The sequence below is a fragment of the Rattus norvegicus genome, chromosome 4, assembly GCF_021556685.1.
Source record: "Rattus norvegicus strain SHRSP/BbbUtx chromosome 4, alternate assembly SHRSP_T2T, whole genome shotgun sequence".
Lineage (NCBI taxonomy): Eukaryota > Metazoa > Chordata > Mammalia > Rodentia > Muridae > Rattus > Rattus norvegicus.
In genome coordinates, this window is record NC_141537.1 from 97,538,506 (window position 1) to 97,555,722 (window position 17,217).

At 41.1% G+C, this 17,217-nt stretch overlaps 1 protein-coding gene across 11 annotated transcripts in view; it reads right to left on the bottom strand.

Annotated features, from left to right (window-relative positions):
- The window catches only part of Il12rb2 (interleukin 12 receptor subunit beta 2), a 92,111-nt gene extending 82,044 nt beyond the window's left edge, over nucleotides 1–10,067 (bottom strand). For 3 of the 11 annotated variants that reach the window (XM_087655789.1, XM_087655792.1, XM_087655794.1), the window contains exons 1-2: nucleotides 9,774–9,967; nucleotides 7,869–8,051 (exon numbers count right to left, since the gene is read on the bottom strand). The gene's annotated coding sequence lies outside the window, so the exon portion shown is untranslated. Of the gene's footprint in view, nucleotides 1–7,868; nucleotides 8,056–9,329; nucleotides 9,445–9,773 lie in introns of all 11 variants that reach the window. The other 8 variants (XM_087655788.1, XM_087655793.1, XM_087655787.1 and 5 more) reach the window with 7 other exon arrangements.
- Between the last annotated feature and the right edge of the window lie 7,150 nt (nucleotides 10,068–17,217).

Genomic DNA, 17,217 nt, shown 5'->3' on the forward strand with positions numbered 1-17,217 from the left:
AAGCTGGAAGTAATTTGGAGTGTATAGCTGGGATGTAGACAGCATAGAGGGTTAGGGATATCTGTTCAGTTATTGCGCTTAAAGCTTGTTGAATAAGTCAACAGGTCTTTTCTCAATTATTTGGGAACTAGTTGGATTAGGAAAAACTGCAACCTTTAAATTTCATCCTATAGAGAAGGGTGAGTAAAGAGGAAATGCAAAGACAGACAACACTAAGGGCCATTTGACTGGTTATCTGGAAACCTGTTAATGTATAAATTTCTCAAGGTACATAATGCACGGAATAAATTTAAATAAAGTCAAATAGCAGGGAAGGGAATGCCCCAACTACATATCTTTTGCCACCAAGTGAAACTTTAAATGACAAGGATGGGTTACATCTAATTGAGTTGTGGCCAAGGATCTCCATGAGCATTCCCAAGCAATTCAGGCCAAGGCTTGTATTTCTCCACAAACTGATGTTAAGGTTCAATTGCTGAAGATAACACTTGTATATCTTATTGAACCAGGAGAAGGTGAGATGTTTTCTACCTAGAGACTTTAGCTCTATTAACTGGTGTTCACGGTATTAGAAGGTATTCTGCATGGTTCCAGAGGAGAAAGGTAAACAACAACCCAGTTACAACCCCTGCCATCTACAGTGGTGACCTGTCTGCAAGATATTCTGATGCAACAAAGGAGTAAATGTTAGGAGAGTAACCAATTACTCTCTGATAAGACCCACGGAACCCATGCCTAAAACTGTTTGGCTGACCAAGAACCCAAGGCCAAGGCCATATACCTAGGGGAAAACAATATAGTTTTGCTGAAGGAACACAGCAATAAAATGACTCCTAATGCCATTTGGCATACCCATAGATGAGTACCTTGCACAACCATCATCAGAGAATGTTTCTCTTTCGTTCCATAAACTGGAACCTAATACAGAGACCTACAACTGGATAATATGCAGAGATCAAGAAGCTTAGAAACACTCATTTCCTAAACTGGATGCCTTTATTAAACCCCTTCCTTCAGGGAAAAGGGAGTCAGGACAAAGAGGAGGAAATTGTGATCAAAATATATTGTATACATTTTTAAGTAAAAAAGCAAAAAATTGTCTGTAGGTAAATATGTGGTGTATCTTCTTGACTGATGATTAATGTAGGTAGTCCCAGGTCATTGGGGGTAACACCACCCTGGGATGATACCAAAAATCAGGCTAAGCAAGTCATGGGAACAAGCCCATAAGCAGTATTCTTTTCTGGCTTCTGCTTCAGCCCCTACCTTGAGTTCTCACCCTAACTTCAGTAATGATAGACCATAATGAACAAGTGTAAGCTAAAATAAATCGTTTCCTCCCCAAGTTGCTTTTGGTCATGGTGTAGTATCACAGCAATAGGAGCCCTAACTGAGACAGTCTTCATTCTGTTTCTAAAGCTGATGAGATTCTCACTGTTGTGCTTCCTGTGCCAGGAGAGGTAGTGTCTTAACATAAAGCATAAGAAATTGAGACACAGCACACTTGGTAGGTCTTGGTGGAATACAATGTATAAGTAATAAGATATGACATGTAAGACAGTCTATATAATGCATAGATAAATGATAACTTTAGGTTTATATAACACATAAAGTGAACATAAGCATTGATTTTCCCTGAACATCAGGAGAAAGCAGTTCCATTCGTGAGAACTTCAAATGCCTTAACAACCTTCAAGTAAATGAGGTTTCTTCCAATAAAATGAAACCTCTTACGGACTGTAAACATCCTTCACACAGTCAACCCCTAAGGTCAATATCAAAACTTCAATTTTGTCATTGGTCACAGAATGAAAGACTGTCCCTGACTCTATGGCTTCCAGCCTTGAAACCTGTAGAGGTTGGGTCCGTTGCTATGCATTGTGATGCTAAATTCTGTACTGGGAGGTCTAATTGCCTACCAGTAAATACTCAACTTTTGTTGCATAAACCTCCTTGTTCTTTAATTTAAAACTATTGGTTAAATATAAATGGCTACACACAATCAGAGGTAGGCAGTTTTGAGTTACTTGGTTGGGATTTGCCCAGGAGGGAGAGGAGAAGGCTGGGGGAGAGGAAAAAGGTGAAGGAAGACAAGGAAGTCTCCATGAGGGGAGACGGATGATGAGCACATGGCCTGGAAAAACAGCAAGTATCTAGGGGTACACCACTGACAACCGTTAGAAAAGTAGATTAGGGTTTACCCCCAGTAATTGTCAAAGCCAATTAAAATAGCCATACTCTGAGACTTATTCATTCATAAGCTAGATGGGGTAAGTTTAAATTGGTTCAACTGTAGAAAACAATGTCTCAGAGGGAGATCAGTACAGGACCCCAGGTAGCAACCCCCACAACCCCAGCAGAGGCAGCTACTCCAGCCAGTCTCGCCCAGTCACTCCAGAGACAAGCACAAAACAGGCAGCTTCTCTGAAGCTGTTCTTGAGCAGAATATGGAAAAACCAAAACCCTAGGTCTTCCACAGGTGCTAATTTCACTGGACAGGAGCACTCTGTGTGTCCACATTTGTTTTCCTCTGTACACTGTGATGGTTGGAGGGGGAAAGTGGGGTAGTACAGCACTCTGCTGTGTGCTGCTATGTGTGAGAGTTTCATTTCCTCCTCCCATAGTTGTCATTAGTAATGTCCACTCAAACAAAATTGTTATGAAGATTAATGTGGTAGTGTCTCAGGTGTCCATGCCAACTCCTAGTACCAGGTAAGCTGCCCATTGACGGTACTGCTTCATTTTCTCTTAAGTGCTGGGTTATGTTGCTTTTTCGATCACTTTCAGTGTATTGGAATCGTACATTTTTCTGAACAAGGGAAACTATTGTATGTTAGGTGTTGGAAAAAGGCCTTTCAAAAGTTGACAGGTAACTGTATGGACTGCTGTCTATCCTACCTCCTCCACTTTCTTGATAGGTGACATTTTTGTTTACTACAGAACTATCAACATTGCCTTGGGATGTGCATTGGGCTTGTATTACAAAGTCATGCTGTAAATTAACAGTATAGTAAAAGAAGCCAATTATAAGAAATAAAAACAAAAACAAAATACAAAAGCAAGCCTTTTACTATGACTTTCAAGGTTCTAATGTTTAAAAGAATACAAACATTCTTATGTAATTTTTTTAAAAAAGATTTGAGACATGGTCTTATGTAATACAAGCTAGCCATATATACACACACACACAGGTGTGTGTGTGTGTGTGTGTGTGTGTGTGTGACGTGTGTGTGTGTGTGTGTGTGTGTGTATGGCTAGCTTTTATTACATATGTATATTATATTACATATACATATATCTCACTATGTATTGAGGATGATCTTGAACTTTTTGTTTAATCTTCAAATTTCTATCGTATCATATCTATCATATCATATCATAACACATCTCTCTGTCTATCTCTCTGTCTGTCATCCACCACCACAACCACCACTACCACCACCACCACCACCACCACCACCACCATCATCATCATCGATTTATCTATTTGTACATGTGCACCTGTGCTATGGCAAGTGTATGGAAGTCAGAAAACTATGTGTGGAAGTAGGTTCTCTGCTCTCACTTTTTGGGTCTTAGGGATTGAACTCAGGTTGTCATGCTTGTTGGCAAGTTCCTTAACCCACTGAACCATCTCATCAGTCCAAATTTTGAACTTTTTTCATCTTACCTCCCACTTCCAAGTGCTAGGAGTAAAGGCCTGAACCACTACATCATACTCTTAAGATTTTTAATAATCAAAATAATAGAACTTTTATAAGACTAATCTTTAAGTAGCTTAAGAGAAAAGAAGGGAAGACAATGATAAATCTTAGTACACTAGTCAGTAAATTTTAGCATCCAAATAATTAGAAAAATATGCTTATAAAAAAGGAAGGGGTTAAGAAGGAAAATCATGTTGAAAGTTTTTCCATAATAAAGACTAATAAAAGTTTTGTAGAATATATGTTCAATTCCAAGATGTTTTCAGATTAAAATAATTTTTTGCCAGCATTAAGATTCTCAAACTGGGGCTAGAGAAATGATTCAGCAGTTAAGAGTACTGGCTGCTTTTCTAGAGGACTTAGGTTTGATTCCCAGCATCCACATGGTGGCTCTAGTTCAAGGGGCTCTATCTGACACCCTCTTTTGGCCTCCACAGGCACAAGGTATGGGAATGATGCAGACATTCATGCAGGCAAAATATCCATACACAAAAAAATAATAAAATAATAAAAAGATCAGCTCACAAGGTGGAAAAAGAAATCACAGGTACAACTCTTCAACTCTTCTCTGACTGCTACCTTCTTTTCAGTCCTCCTCCACCTTCTGATTACACAATCCAAAAGTGTTGAACTTTCTAAAGGCATCTGATACTCCTTTTTTAACATTTGCAGATGCAGGGGTTCTGACCTCCGCAAAGTTTTCTCTAGTTGCTACTGGAAAAAAGTCTCTCTCCTTAGAGTAGAAAATAGAGATGGTATCATTTTTATATCACAGGAGAGAGTGATGGTGGCAGGAATCTTTCTGTTACATGTACCAGAAATTGTCATTCCCCGTGTTCTCTTTGCTCGAGTCTAAAAGGCTTACTTAAAAGCAATGGGGGTTTGCTTTAACATCTTGCTTCACCTCTGCTGTAACAGTAATAGGTTGGTGAATATTTTCTGCTGGAAACTAGTCCCAGGCTGTGCAGCCACATCCAAGTTTTCAATTCGTATGTGGTTCCTGCCTCTTACCAGGCAAAAGCTGGACACCTGCGGGAATCATCTTTGTTGTATTCTTGACTGGCACAGAAATAATGCTTTAAAGAACTGATCTGGCCTCATTTCTCCTGCAATAGTTACTGTTTGATACATTCTTTGGGCCTTTTGTGGAGGTTGTGTAGGCCTGCACTGTTTGAGGAGGGGGAATCTGCTACGAACGCATGACAGTTGACTGCTGTGACACCCCGCTATCAATTCTTGTAGATGCTTTGAGAATTTTTGATATGGCTTTACAAGATTTTGTCAGGCTAATTTTTAGCTTAAGTAAAATTGAGAGAGCTAGCCTTTCCTACTTTCTTTTGAAGTTAGCAGGCAGTTTCTAAAGCCATCATACAGCTATCAACCCTCCTTCAGGATTTTCTTTCTACCCAGAAGCCGAAGCAGCTGAGTCAGCACTGGATTCCTGCTCTCCCGACTGTGAGTGTTTGCAGTTCTGTGGCTTCCCTTAGCTTTTACTCAAAGATAGGAACTTTCCTTTCTGGCTTGAGTTTAGGACACGCCTTTATATTTGTTTTTTTTTATTTGTTTGTTTGCTTATTTTCAGACCTTTTAGGGTCTCTTTATCATTTAGCCTAAGAAAGAAAATAAACACTTGCCAGATTCATTCCAAAGATACACAGATGGCTTACCACACACAAATCAATAAATGTAATATAGCATACTAATGGAATCAAAGACACAAATTACTTCATCATTTCAATAAATAAAGAAAAAAGGCATTTGACAAAATCCAACATCCTTTCATGATAAAGGTGTTGAAGAGATTAGGAATGGAAGGAATATATTTCAACACAATAAAGGCCACATACAACAAAACTATTGCCTACATTAGGCTAAAAGGAGAAAAACTCAAAGTGCGTCCTCTAAGAGCAGGAACAAGACAAGAGTGTTTACTCTTTCCACTCTTGCTCAATGTAGTATTTAAAGTCTTAGCTAGTGCCATAAGATATGAGAAGGAAGCAAATAAGAAGGCAAGAAGTCAAGGTGTACTTGTTTGCAGAAGACATCTTCCTATATGTACAAGAAGTTAGCTAGATGTGATAGTTGTAGCAGTGGGGAGGCAGAGGGAGACCAATATGTGTGAGTTAGAGGCCAGCTTGGTCTCTACCTGGCAGTTCTAGCCCAGTCAGTACTGCACAGTGCGGCCTTGTTGCAAACAAGCAAGCAAGCAAACAAGCAAGCAAGCCTAAAGACTCCATCAAAAAACTCTGAATTGATAAACACTTTTAGCAACATTGCAGGATACAAAAATTAACATACAAAATCAGCAGCCTTCCTATATACCAATGACAAACATGCAAAGAAACTGAAGAAACAATTCAACACACATATACAAATACATGCTAAAAAAAATCCAAAAAATTAGAATAAGACTATGAAAAGGAGTGAAAGATCTCTTCAATGAAAGTGGAAAAACATTCAGGAAACATTAGAATATATGCCATGCTCATGGATTAGAAGAATTAATCTTGTGATGATGGCAGCACTTCCAAAAGCAAGCTCTAGATTCAATGAAGCTCCCAATCAAGTTGCAGTGACATTCTTCTTAGAATAGAAAAAACAATTTTAAAATTGGTTTCCTAACACAGAAGATCCCAGATAGCCAAAGAAATCCTGAGCAAAAAACGAAATGCTAGCTGTATCACATACCTGATTTCAAGCTATGCTATAGGACTATGGTAACTAAAACACTTGTACTCACACTAAACGGTTATGGTCTATGGAACTAAAGACACAGATTCTAACTCACACAGCTACAGCTACTTTTTTGTTTTGTTTTGTTTTGTTTTTAAAACAAAGATGCTAAAAATGTATAATGTGGAAAAGACAGTCTCTTCAAACAAAAGTCCTGCAGAACCTAGATATCCACACACTGAAGAATGAAACTAGAATTGTACAAAAATCACCTCCAAACAGATCCAAAGTCTGAATGAAAGACCATAAATCCTAAAACTGTTAAGGAAAAAGTAAGCCTCATACGTTAAGACATAGGCATAGACAGGGACTTCCTTAACTGGAGTCTAGTCATGCAAGAAATAAGACTACTGATGAACTGGACCTGATGAAATGGAACAGCTTCTACACAGGAAAACAATTTATCAAGTGAAGAGGCAGTCTACAGTAATCTTTGTCAATTAAATACCAAGCAGAGGATCCCTATGTAGAATATGCAAGAACTAAAAAACAAAACAAAACACATGAACAAGGAGACGTCAAACAGCCCAGTGAACAGATGGGCTAATGAAAAGAACAGACAGTTCTGAGAAGGTGAAGTGAGTACAGCCACCATGGTCAAGTGCCCAACATCAACGAAAGGCAAATAAAATTCACACTGAGATTCCATCGTCACTGAGTCAGGATGGCATAAGAAAACAAACACCCACAAGGAGAGCTAGCAAGTGGTTCAGAGGTTAAAGTGATTGTTGTAGAAGCCTGAGGGCCTCAGTTTGATTCTTGGATCCCAGTGAGGAAGGAAATAACCAACGCTGACATATTTATTCCCCCTGACTTCCACATGCTAACTGTGGCAGGCATGAACATGGGAACACACAAGTATCTACTACTACTGCTACTACTATTACTACTGCTGCTGCTGCTGCTACTATTACTACTGCTATTGCAACTACTCCTACTTATAATAATTAAAAATTGTAAATGGCCAAACTAAGTAAGGTGGTAAAGACTTGTAGCCTCAGTGTCCCGGAAGCTGAAACTGGCAGATTACTACAGCACAGGAGTTCAAGGCCAGTGTGGAAAACACAGCAAGAAGCTTACCTTTAAAAAAAAAAAAAGTGAAACAGATCAAGCAAAACAGAAGAAAGAAAACAAAAAAATTCAAAGAATACAGAACAAAGAGCAAAGAAAAATGACCGAAAATAAAACCAAACGCAACCAGCATTTACTGAGAAAATTAAATCATAAGGCTGGGGAAATGGCACAGTGGTTAGGAGTGGGAACTGCTCTCACAGAGACCTTGAGTTCAGTTCCCAGCACCCATATCAGGCAGTTCACACCAACTTTGAACTCTAGTTCCAGGACTTCTGGGTTCATGTGCCTTACCCTCCCCTCCCACACACACTTAAAAATAATAAAAACAAATCCTTTTAAAAAAGCACATTAAGTCACCTGCAGGATGTTTCCTCCTTAATTTATTCCTCGGGGCTTTTCTTGGTACCTCAGTGCTAACATCCCTCTGTGTGGCCAATGTGTCGAGGCGGCGTCAGGGGGAACACGTAGACATTGGTTCATTTCTGTCTCTTGAGCACTGGGAAATCCCGACAGGTTTGCTTCATGTTGTGACATCACCCTCTGCCTTTTCATAAAGTGAGAGAGAGAAGCTTGAGTCTAATAGCCATCCCACAAGGCTTCTCATATAAATAGAGAATTGCACTGAAGTTTCTGATCTAATAACCCACATGTCAACATCTCTGCCTGACATTTACTTAATGAACTCCTTTTTCTGATGTCATCACAAAACAGACTCTGATTAATCTGAACTTGATCATCTTTGCTTGTCTTTGTTATCAAGTTTTCAAAACACAGAGCATATATACATATAACTTAGTTGTTAATCTTAGTTGCTCTACTATGAGAAGGAACTATCAGCATTTCTGCACTGAGGTGACATTTGCTATGATCAAGGTGACACAGGAAACTTAGCAGACTCAAGGGTCAGACTAGACTTACATTCCCTTGCTTTCCTCTCGCCCCTCCTCCTTCACACTCAATGCCTGCTCGCCTAACAGTAGTTCTTATCTTGCTTGCTGCCCATTGCAATTGTGTGGGAACTGGTCTATACACCTCATTTATTTTCAATGAGTCCCAGTGTTCCAGTGTCAATGACACAAAGCCGCCAACTTGCAGCTGAATAGGATGGTGTGGTTCTTATCACTCAAACCCGACCTTTCGAACTCCCCCCCCCCCCCCCCCCCCCAGCAACTAGGTTAATCAAGAGCTTCACAGAAGACCTGGAAAAAAGACCTTCAGTATCAGCTGACAATTCTAGCAGTGTGATTTATCCACAGAATGAGAAATAAAATGGTCCCACAAGACTATTGTGGGGTTAAAATGAGATGCTCTTAAGCATTGTACCCAGCATACAGCAAGTCTCAGTAGATAATGCTCCTGTTCTCATGCTGAACAGGGAAAGAGCTCCACCACATTTTCTCAAGGTCATTGTTAAAACTCAGGTAGGTAGCCTGGGGCTTGATCTCTCTCTTCAAGCATTCATCTAGTGCCACTGAAAGATTAGTTTGATTAAAACAAGGTGCCTTCTCTTTGTTTGATATACTTGTAAGTAGCTCTCTGATTTTAACTTTAAAGGATTGAAGTGAGTTTTCTATTGCCCATCAAGTGTAGTGAGAAAAATGGATATTCAATTCGTACTTTTTAATCTTAAAAAACAACAAATGCTGTGTTGCTGTGTGCAGAGTACTAGAAACTTCCAACAGCAAAGGAAACCAGATCTCCTCTGAGATTTGGTGGTTACTTATTGAAAGCAGTGACGCCAAAAATTTGCCAGAGAACAAGCCAGGTGCAACAGGAAGAAAGCAAGCGCAATATTGGGAAATTATTTGCTACACTTACTGTTCTAAGAGGTTTCTTTTCTTCTAAAGTCAGATCGAAGTTCAGAGTTTGCCATCCTATCTAACCACGGAGACATTCAGAGCCATGAGGCGCGAATCGGAGTACACTGCTGTGCCTAACAAAGGGGGTGGATGCACAGGCAAAGGGGGCGCTACACCCATTCCTCACCGATGGACAATGGGTATCCAATCTCTCTTTCCCTCTCTCCTCCCTCACACTTCTACTTTTAAAATAGCACCTCACTCTGTAGTGGAGAGTGATCCCCTGCCTCAGTCTCCAGAGTGTGAACCTAGGCACAATTAACCCGAGGTGTGGCTCCCCTCCCCTCCCCTCTATACCTTGGTCATCCCAGGGAAGCCCGTGAGGCTCAGTCTGAGGACCAGACATTGCCCACGGGTGAAGGGAAGTCAGTCACTTGACCCCAGAGCCCCGAGGTCGCCTTACCGGGTTCCTCGGCGTTCACTGAAGTTCTTCCCGCGCTCAGGACACGGAGAGGGTCCTGGCACCCGAAAGCCTAGCGCAGCGCCATTGCTGGAGTCCGCGCTGCAGCGTGGTCCTCCAATGCAGTGGCCATGGCAAGTGTCCAGGCGGGGGTGCCTGGCCCTCGGGGAAGTCCCTCAGGCGCTCTCACCACGCCCTCCGCGAGCCGCAGAGGGAGGGTTTAAAACTAAGTGAGAAAGGAACCAAGGCGTGTGACCCCAGCCGCTAGCACCCAGCGTGCTTAGTGTGGTTCTGAGAAAAGAGGGAACTCGCCCAATGTAGGAGGCATGTGCCACAAAATGACAGGGCTGACGCGCGAACACTTACCAACTCATTGACTAGCATTTCATTTATTTAAACGTCCCTTTAAGGACAGATAAAATAAAAAGTGGACTTTAAACAAAATACACTGGATAAATTATCTATGTTCACACTGACAATCTAACATGCCTAACTAAACTTTTTCTTTCTCTCATTATCAGCGGAACATAACACAATTTCATAAGCACCCCCCACCGCCCATGTCACCAGCCCAACTTAGACCCCAGCTTTTCTGCCTCCTAGTTTGCTAGGCGTTAAAATTGGAAAAAGTGCCCATGTAGAATACACAACTTGCAAATAGATTGTGCCATATGTAATTTACATTCTCTAGTAAGTTATTATGCAAGGACTACAAACATAGCCTTTAAATTTCATATCAACGCTCCTTTTAACAAGATGGCTCAGAGCCGTGGACATCCTTGGTATAGCAAAGTTGGTCGAATTGTCTCAGTCAAAAGTAAATAATGTTTCCAGTCTAGGTCTGTCAATTAGTTTGGGATTCAGGTCAACTAAGCACTTGTTCTAATAGCTATGCATAGAGTGATTCTCTCATGCTACTCGTTTCCTAGGTTTTAAGTTCCTAGAGCACAGGGGTCTCATGTGCTATGTCTGCTCTCTTGCCTCTAGCAACTCCCATAATGGGGGCCCAGGGTGGAAAGCTCACTAAAGTTTCATCGAGTTGAATTAGTCCTTTTCCAAAAGAGCCCATTCTCTTTTGAATTAAACAATTTTTAGACATTTGGAATTTTCAAAACTTTCAACAGAGTTAGAAAGTTGTTGAAGAATGACTCTATTCTTAGCAAGTCTGACTGTTTTTCACCAGTCAGAACTTCTATGGTACTCCCTTCATTTTCCTACTCCTCCCCTTTGAAGGTGGCTGCTTGTTTAGTTAGAGAGAAGAGAGGCTTGCTTGTGTGCTTTCTAAAGAGCAAGACTAAGACAGTGGAGGTAGTTCATATAAGGCAACAGGAGCCCAACATGCCAAGCAAAATGACAGGCTATGCCTGTGATACAGCCTTCTGCAAATGAGAAACTCAGCTAAGGGCATAACCACAGTGACACTGACAGAGGCTTTTCTAGGAAACAGCTCAGTTTCCATTTCTGGCATGTTTTATTCCTTCAAATGTCTATCTTGCCTCACTCTTGACACTCGATGCCCTTACTTGGGCATTCTAAGAGTAACTGAGATGTCATCTGCTTAAAGTGCCTCTGGGATAAATATTAACAGGTGGCTGTCAACACAGAGATTGCAGATAGTGCTGCTACTAATTAAAATGGCAAGAGGTGTGGTGATTTGAATAAGAATGCCCCCACGGGGAACAAACATTCAAATGTATAAGCCTATGAGGTCCTTCTCATTCAAATCATCATAACTTATGTAAACATGAGTTTAAGATTTTACATACAAGACCCAGATCTAAACTTAACTACTCTCTTTGATGCCTTGGTTTTATTTTAACAATATTCTCTAAATTACTGGTTTCACTTACCACTCCAATATGTTAAATCAATGTAACTCCTTAATATGCTTGTGGTATATGATGTTGAAAAGAATATATACATATATTATATATCCTTAAATATAGTTAAAATTTCATTTAAATTAATTTTTTATGTTGTTGTTTTCTGGTTTCTTTGGGTAGCCTTGGCTGTCCTGGAAATAATTCTGTAGATCAGGCTGGCATTGAACTCACAGAGATCCTACTGTTTCTGCCTCCTGAGTGCTGGGATTAAATGTGTGCCACCATAGCCAGCTTATTTTATTTTTTAATGATTTATTTATTTCTAATTTATGTGATTGTTGTTTTGCCTGTATATATATCTGGATGAGGTTCTTGGATGCCGGGAAACTGGAGTTACAGAGAGTTGTGAATTGCTCTGTGGGTGCTGGGAATTGGACCTGAGTCATCTAGAAAAACAGTCACAGCTTTTAACTACTGTACTCTATCTCCCCTGCCTCTCTCCCTCCCCCCTCTCTCTATTCTCCCCTTTCTCTCACTCCCTTCCTTCTTCTATTTATTTTCTCTCACACATACTGACCCCAGTTTTCTCTTCCTTCTCTCCTCCCAGCACCTCCCCCCACCTCCTTTCTCCCCAGATCCACTCCTCTTCCCTTTCCCTTCAGAAAAGAGCAGGCCTCCCAGGAATATCAACCAATCATAGCATAACAAGTTACAATAGGCACAAACCCTCATATCAAGGCTGAACAAGGAGACCCAGGAGAAGAAAAGGGTCTGAAGAGCAGGAAAAAGAGTCAGACATACCCACTCCCATTTTTAGGAGTCCCACAGAAATACCATGTCAACAAACATAGCATATATGTAAAAGAACTACCAAAGACCCAAGCAGGCTCTGTGATTGTTCTGTCTCTGTGAGCACCTACGAGCTTTGTTTAGTTGATTCTGTGTTCTGGTATTCTCAACCACTCTGGTTCCTACAATTCTTCCACCCACTATTCTCCTAGGTTTCTTGAGCTCCATGGGGAAGGACCCGATGAAGATCTTCAATTTAGACTCTCTCTGTGTCTAATGTTTGTCTCTGGGTCTCTGAATCTGCTCCTATCAGCCATTGGATGAAGCCTCTCTGATGATGATTGGGCTAGGTACCAATCTATGAGAATAGCAAAATATCATTAAGAATCATTTTATTGATTATTTTTTCCTATCCTAGTCTCTGGTCTATCCATCTTCTGATTCCTACTCATCCAGGCATGGGTTTCCATTTTTTGGATAGGCCTCAAATTAGACCAGTCATCGGTTGATGAGATGATTGACTTGATTATATCTGGAATAAGCTATAATTCAGAAATGGAGGGCACATCTGTGATACAGATCTTGAGGCATAGTGGCCATGAAAACTTAGGCCCAACCAAGGGTAATACATGCCTTTAATGCTAGGAGACAGAGGCAAGCAGATCTGAGTTCAAGGCCAGCCTGGGACAGACGAAGCTCCAAATACAGGTGTGGTGGAATAACCTGGGCCTTTCTACTAGAGACCTACATAAGGGCAATGGAGAAAGTAAGTGTTCATTCTTCTTTATCTTTTTGTTACTTATCAGCACATCTGTTGAAATCTACTTCTTCAGGATTCCTGTTTATACCGAAGACCAGCTAAAACACAGAGTCTTGTGGGACTGAGCAACTACTAAATTCTTGGACTTCCCTTTCACAGGTGTCCATTGTTGGGTTAGTTGGACTGCAGACTGTAAGTTATTCCAGTAATTTCCCTTAACATACAGAGACATTCCATAAGTTCTATGACTCTAGAGAACCCAGACTAAAACAGTTGGCCATTCTCTCAAGTTCTACAGCTCCACTGTGATATTGTGTCATGCCTGCCCCCTCATCTTGCAGGCAGCAGCATAGGTTGCTGATCAAAGATTTTGTGACTGGGCTGATGTCCCAGTCCCACCACTTGAAGCCTTGCCTGGTTACAGAAGGTGGTTGGCTCAGGGTCTGTATCCTGCATTACTAGGAGTCCTTGCTAGGGTCATCCTGGTAGAATCCTTGGAGTTTCTACTGCCCTACATTTCCACATAGTCTCCCAATTTCCCTCCAATTCCAGTTGTCTTTCCCCTTACTCTCTCCCTCCATTCCTCCCCATTACCTGATTCCTCCTGTTCCTATTCCCACCTGCCCTCAGACCACTTGCAAAATCTATTCTACTTCTACTTCCAAGGAGATCCATGCATCCCCCTTACAGCTCTCCTTGTTACTTAGCTTCTCTGGGTCTGTGGATTTTAGCTTGATGGCCATTTACTTAACAGTTTAATATTCACTTATAAATGAGTACATAACATGTTTGTCTGGCTTACCTCACTCAGGGCAATCTTTTCTAGTTCTATCCATTTACCTGCAAGTTTCATGGTGTCATGATGTTTTTAGTAGATGAGTAATATTCCATTGTATAAATATATCACATTTTCTTTATCCATTCTTCTGTTGAGGGACATCTAGGTTCTTTCCAATTTCAGGCCATTATGTGAATAAACCTGCTATGAACACAGCTGAGCATGTATCTTGGTGGTAGGGTGGAACATTTGGGTATATGACCGGGAATGGTGTAGCTGTGTCTCGAAGTAGTTCAATTCCCAATTTTCTGAGAAACTACTGTATTGATTTCCATAATGGTTTTATAAATTTGCACCCTTACCAGGAACAAAGCAGTGTTTCTCTTGCTCCACATCCTCACCAGCAGGAGCTGTCACTTGTGTTACTGACCTTAAACTTTCTAAAAGATGTAAGATAAAATCTCAAAGTAGTTTTGATTTACATTTCCCTGATGAAAACATTTTAAAGTGTTTCTTAGCTATTTGAGACTCCTCTGTTTAAATGTGTACCCCCTTTTAAAGTTAGATTATTTGGTTTGTTGATGTTTAGTTTCTTAGAGTTCTTTATATATTTTGGGTATTAGGCCTCTACGGGATGTGAAGCAGGTGAAAAACTTCCCATTCTATACGGTGCCATTTTGTCCCGTTGACAGTATCCTTTGCCTTACAGCAGTTTCTCACTTTCATGATGTCCCATTTATTAATTGTTGATCTTAATGTCTACTCTATCAGTGTTCTGTTCAGAAGTTGTCTTCTGTACCAACACACTCAAAGACATTCCCTACTTTCTCTATCTAGTTCAGTGTATTTGGTTTTATGATGAGGTCTTTGATCCACTTGAACTTGAGTTATATGAGGGATGATAAATATGGATCTATTTGCATTCTTCCATAGGCAGACATCCAGTTAGAACAGCACCATTTGTAGAGTGTACATTCTTTTTTGTTTCTTTTTCCTCATTGTATCTTTCTGGCTTCTTTTATTAAAAACAAAAAAACAAAAAACAAAAAACAAAACAAAACAAGACAAAAAACAGGTGTTCATAGGTGTATAAATTAGTGTCTGAGTTTTTGATTAGATTGCATTGATCAATGTGTCTGTTTTTAGGCTAATGTCATGTGGTTTTTATTATTATGTTCTGCAGTACAGCTTTGAAATCAGGGATGGTGGTAGCTCTGGAAGTTCTTTTATTGTTCAGAATTGTTTTAGATACCCTGTATTTTGTGTGTGTGTGTGTGTGTGTGTGTGTGTGTGTGTGTGTGTGTGTGTGTGTGTTACCACATGAAGGTAAAAATTGTTCTTTTTTTTTCCATCTTTATTAACTTGAGTATTTCTTATTTACATTTCGATTGTTATTCCCCTTCCCGGTTTCCGGGCCAACAACCCCCTAACCCCTCCCACTCCCCTTCTATATGGGCTTCCCCTCCCCATCCTCCCCCCATTACCACCCTCCCCCCAACAATCACTTTCACTGGGGGTTCAGTCTCCGCAGGGCCAAGGGCTTCCCCTTCCACTGGTGATCTTACTAGGCTATTCATTGCTACCTATGAGGTTGGAGCCCAGGGTCAGTCCATGTATAGTCTTTGGGTAGTGGCTTATTCCTGGAAGCTCTGGTTGGTTGGCATTGTTGTTCATATGGGGTCTCAAGCCCCTTCAAACTCTTTCAGTCCTTTCTCTGATTCCTTCAACGGGGGTCCTGTTCTCAGTTCAGTGGTTTGCTGCTGGCATTTGCCTCTGTGTTTGCTGTATTCTGGCTGTGTCTCTCAGGAGAGATCTACATCCGGCTCCTGACGGCCTGCATTTCTTTGCTTCATCCATCTTATCTAGTTTGGTGGCTGTATATGTATGGGCCACATGTGGGGCAGGCTCTGAATGGGTGTTCCTTCTGCCTCTGTTCTAAACTTTGTCTCCCTATTCCCTGCCAAGGGTATTCTTGTTCCCCTTTTAAAGAAGGAGTGAAGCATTCGCATTTTGGTCATCCTTCTTGAGTTTCATGTGTTCTGTGCATCTAGGGTAATTCAAGCATTTGGGCTAATAGCCACTTATCAATGAGTGCATACCATGTGTGTTTTCCTGTGATTGGGTTACCTCACTCAGGATGATCTTTTCCAGTTCCAACCATTTGCCTATGAATTTCATAAAATCATTGTTTTTGATAGCTGAGTAATATTCCATTGTGTAGATGTACCACATTTTCTGTATCCATTCCTCTGTTGAAGGGCATCTGGGTTCTTTCCAGCTTCTGGCTATTATAAATAAGGCTGCAATGAACATAGTGGAGCACGTGTCTTTTTTATATGTTGGGGCATCTTTTGGGTATATGCCCAAGAGAGGTATAGCTGGGTCCTCAGGTAGTTCAATGTTCAATTTTCTGAGGAAACTCCAGATTGATTTCCAGAATGGTTGTACCAGTCTGCAATCCCACCAACAATGGAGGAGTGTTCCTCTTTCTCCACATCCTCACCAGCATTTGCTGTCACCTGAGTTTTTGATCTTAGCCATTCTCACTGGTGTGAGGTGAAATCTCAGGGTTGTTCTGATTTGCATTTCCCTTATGACTAAAGATGTTGAACATTTCTTTAGGTGTTTCTCAGCCATTCGGCATTCCTCAGCTGTGAATTCTTTGGTTAGCTCTGAACCCCATTTTTTTTCCTTTTTTTCTTTATTTTTTATTTATTTATTTATTTTTTTATTAACTTGAGTATTTCTTATATACATTTCGAGTGTTATTCCCTTTCCCGGTTTCCGGGCAAACATCCCCCTCCCCCCTCCCCTTCCTTATGGGTGTTCCCTTCCCAACCCTCCCCCCATTGCCGCCCTCCCCCCATAGACTAGTTCACTGGGGGTTCAGTCTTAGCAGGACCCAGGGCTTCCCCTTCCACTGGTGCTCTTACTAGGATATTCATTGCTACCTATGGGGTCAGAGTCCAGGGTCAGTCCATGTATAGTCTTTAGGTAGTGGCTTAGTCCCTGGAAGCTCTGGTTGCTTGGCATTGTTGTACTTTTGGGGTCTCGAGCCCCTTCAAGCTCTTCCAGTTCTTTCTCTGATTCCTTCAATAGGGGACCTATTCTCAGTTCAGTGGTTTGCTGCTGGCATTCGCCTCTATATTTGCTGTATTCTGGCTGTGTCTCTCAGGAGCGATCTACATCCGGCTCCTGTCGGTCTGCACTTCTTTGCTTCATCCATCTTGTCTAATTGGGTGGCTGTATATGTATGGGCCACATGTGGGGCAGGCTCTGAATGGGTGTTCCTTCAGT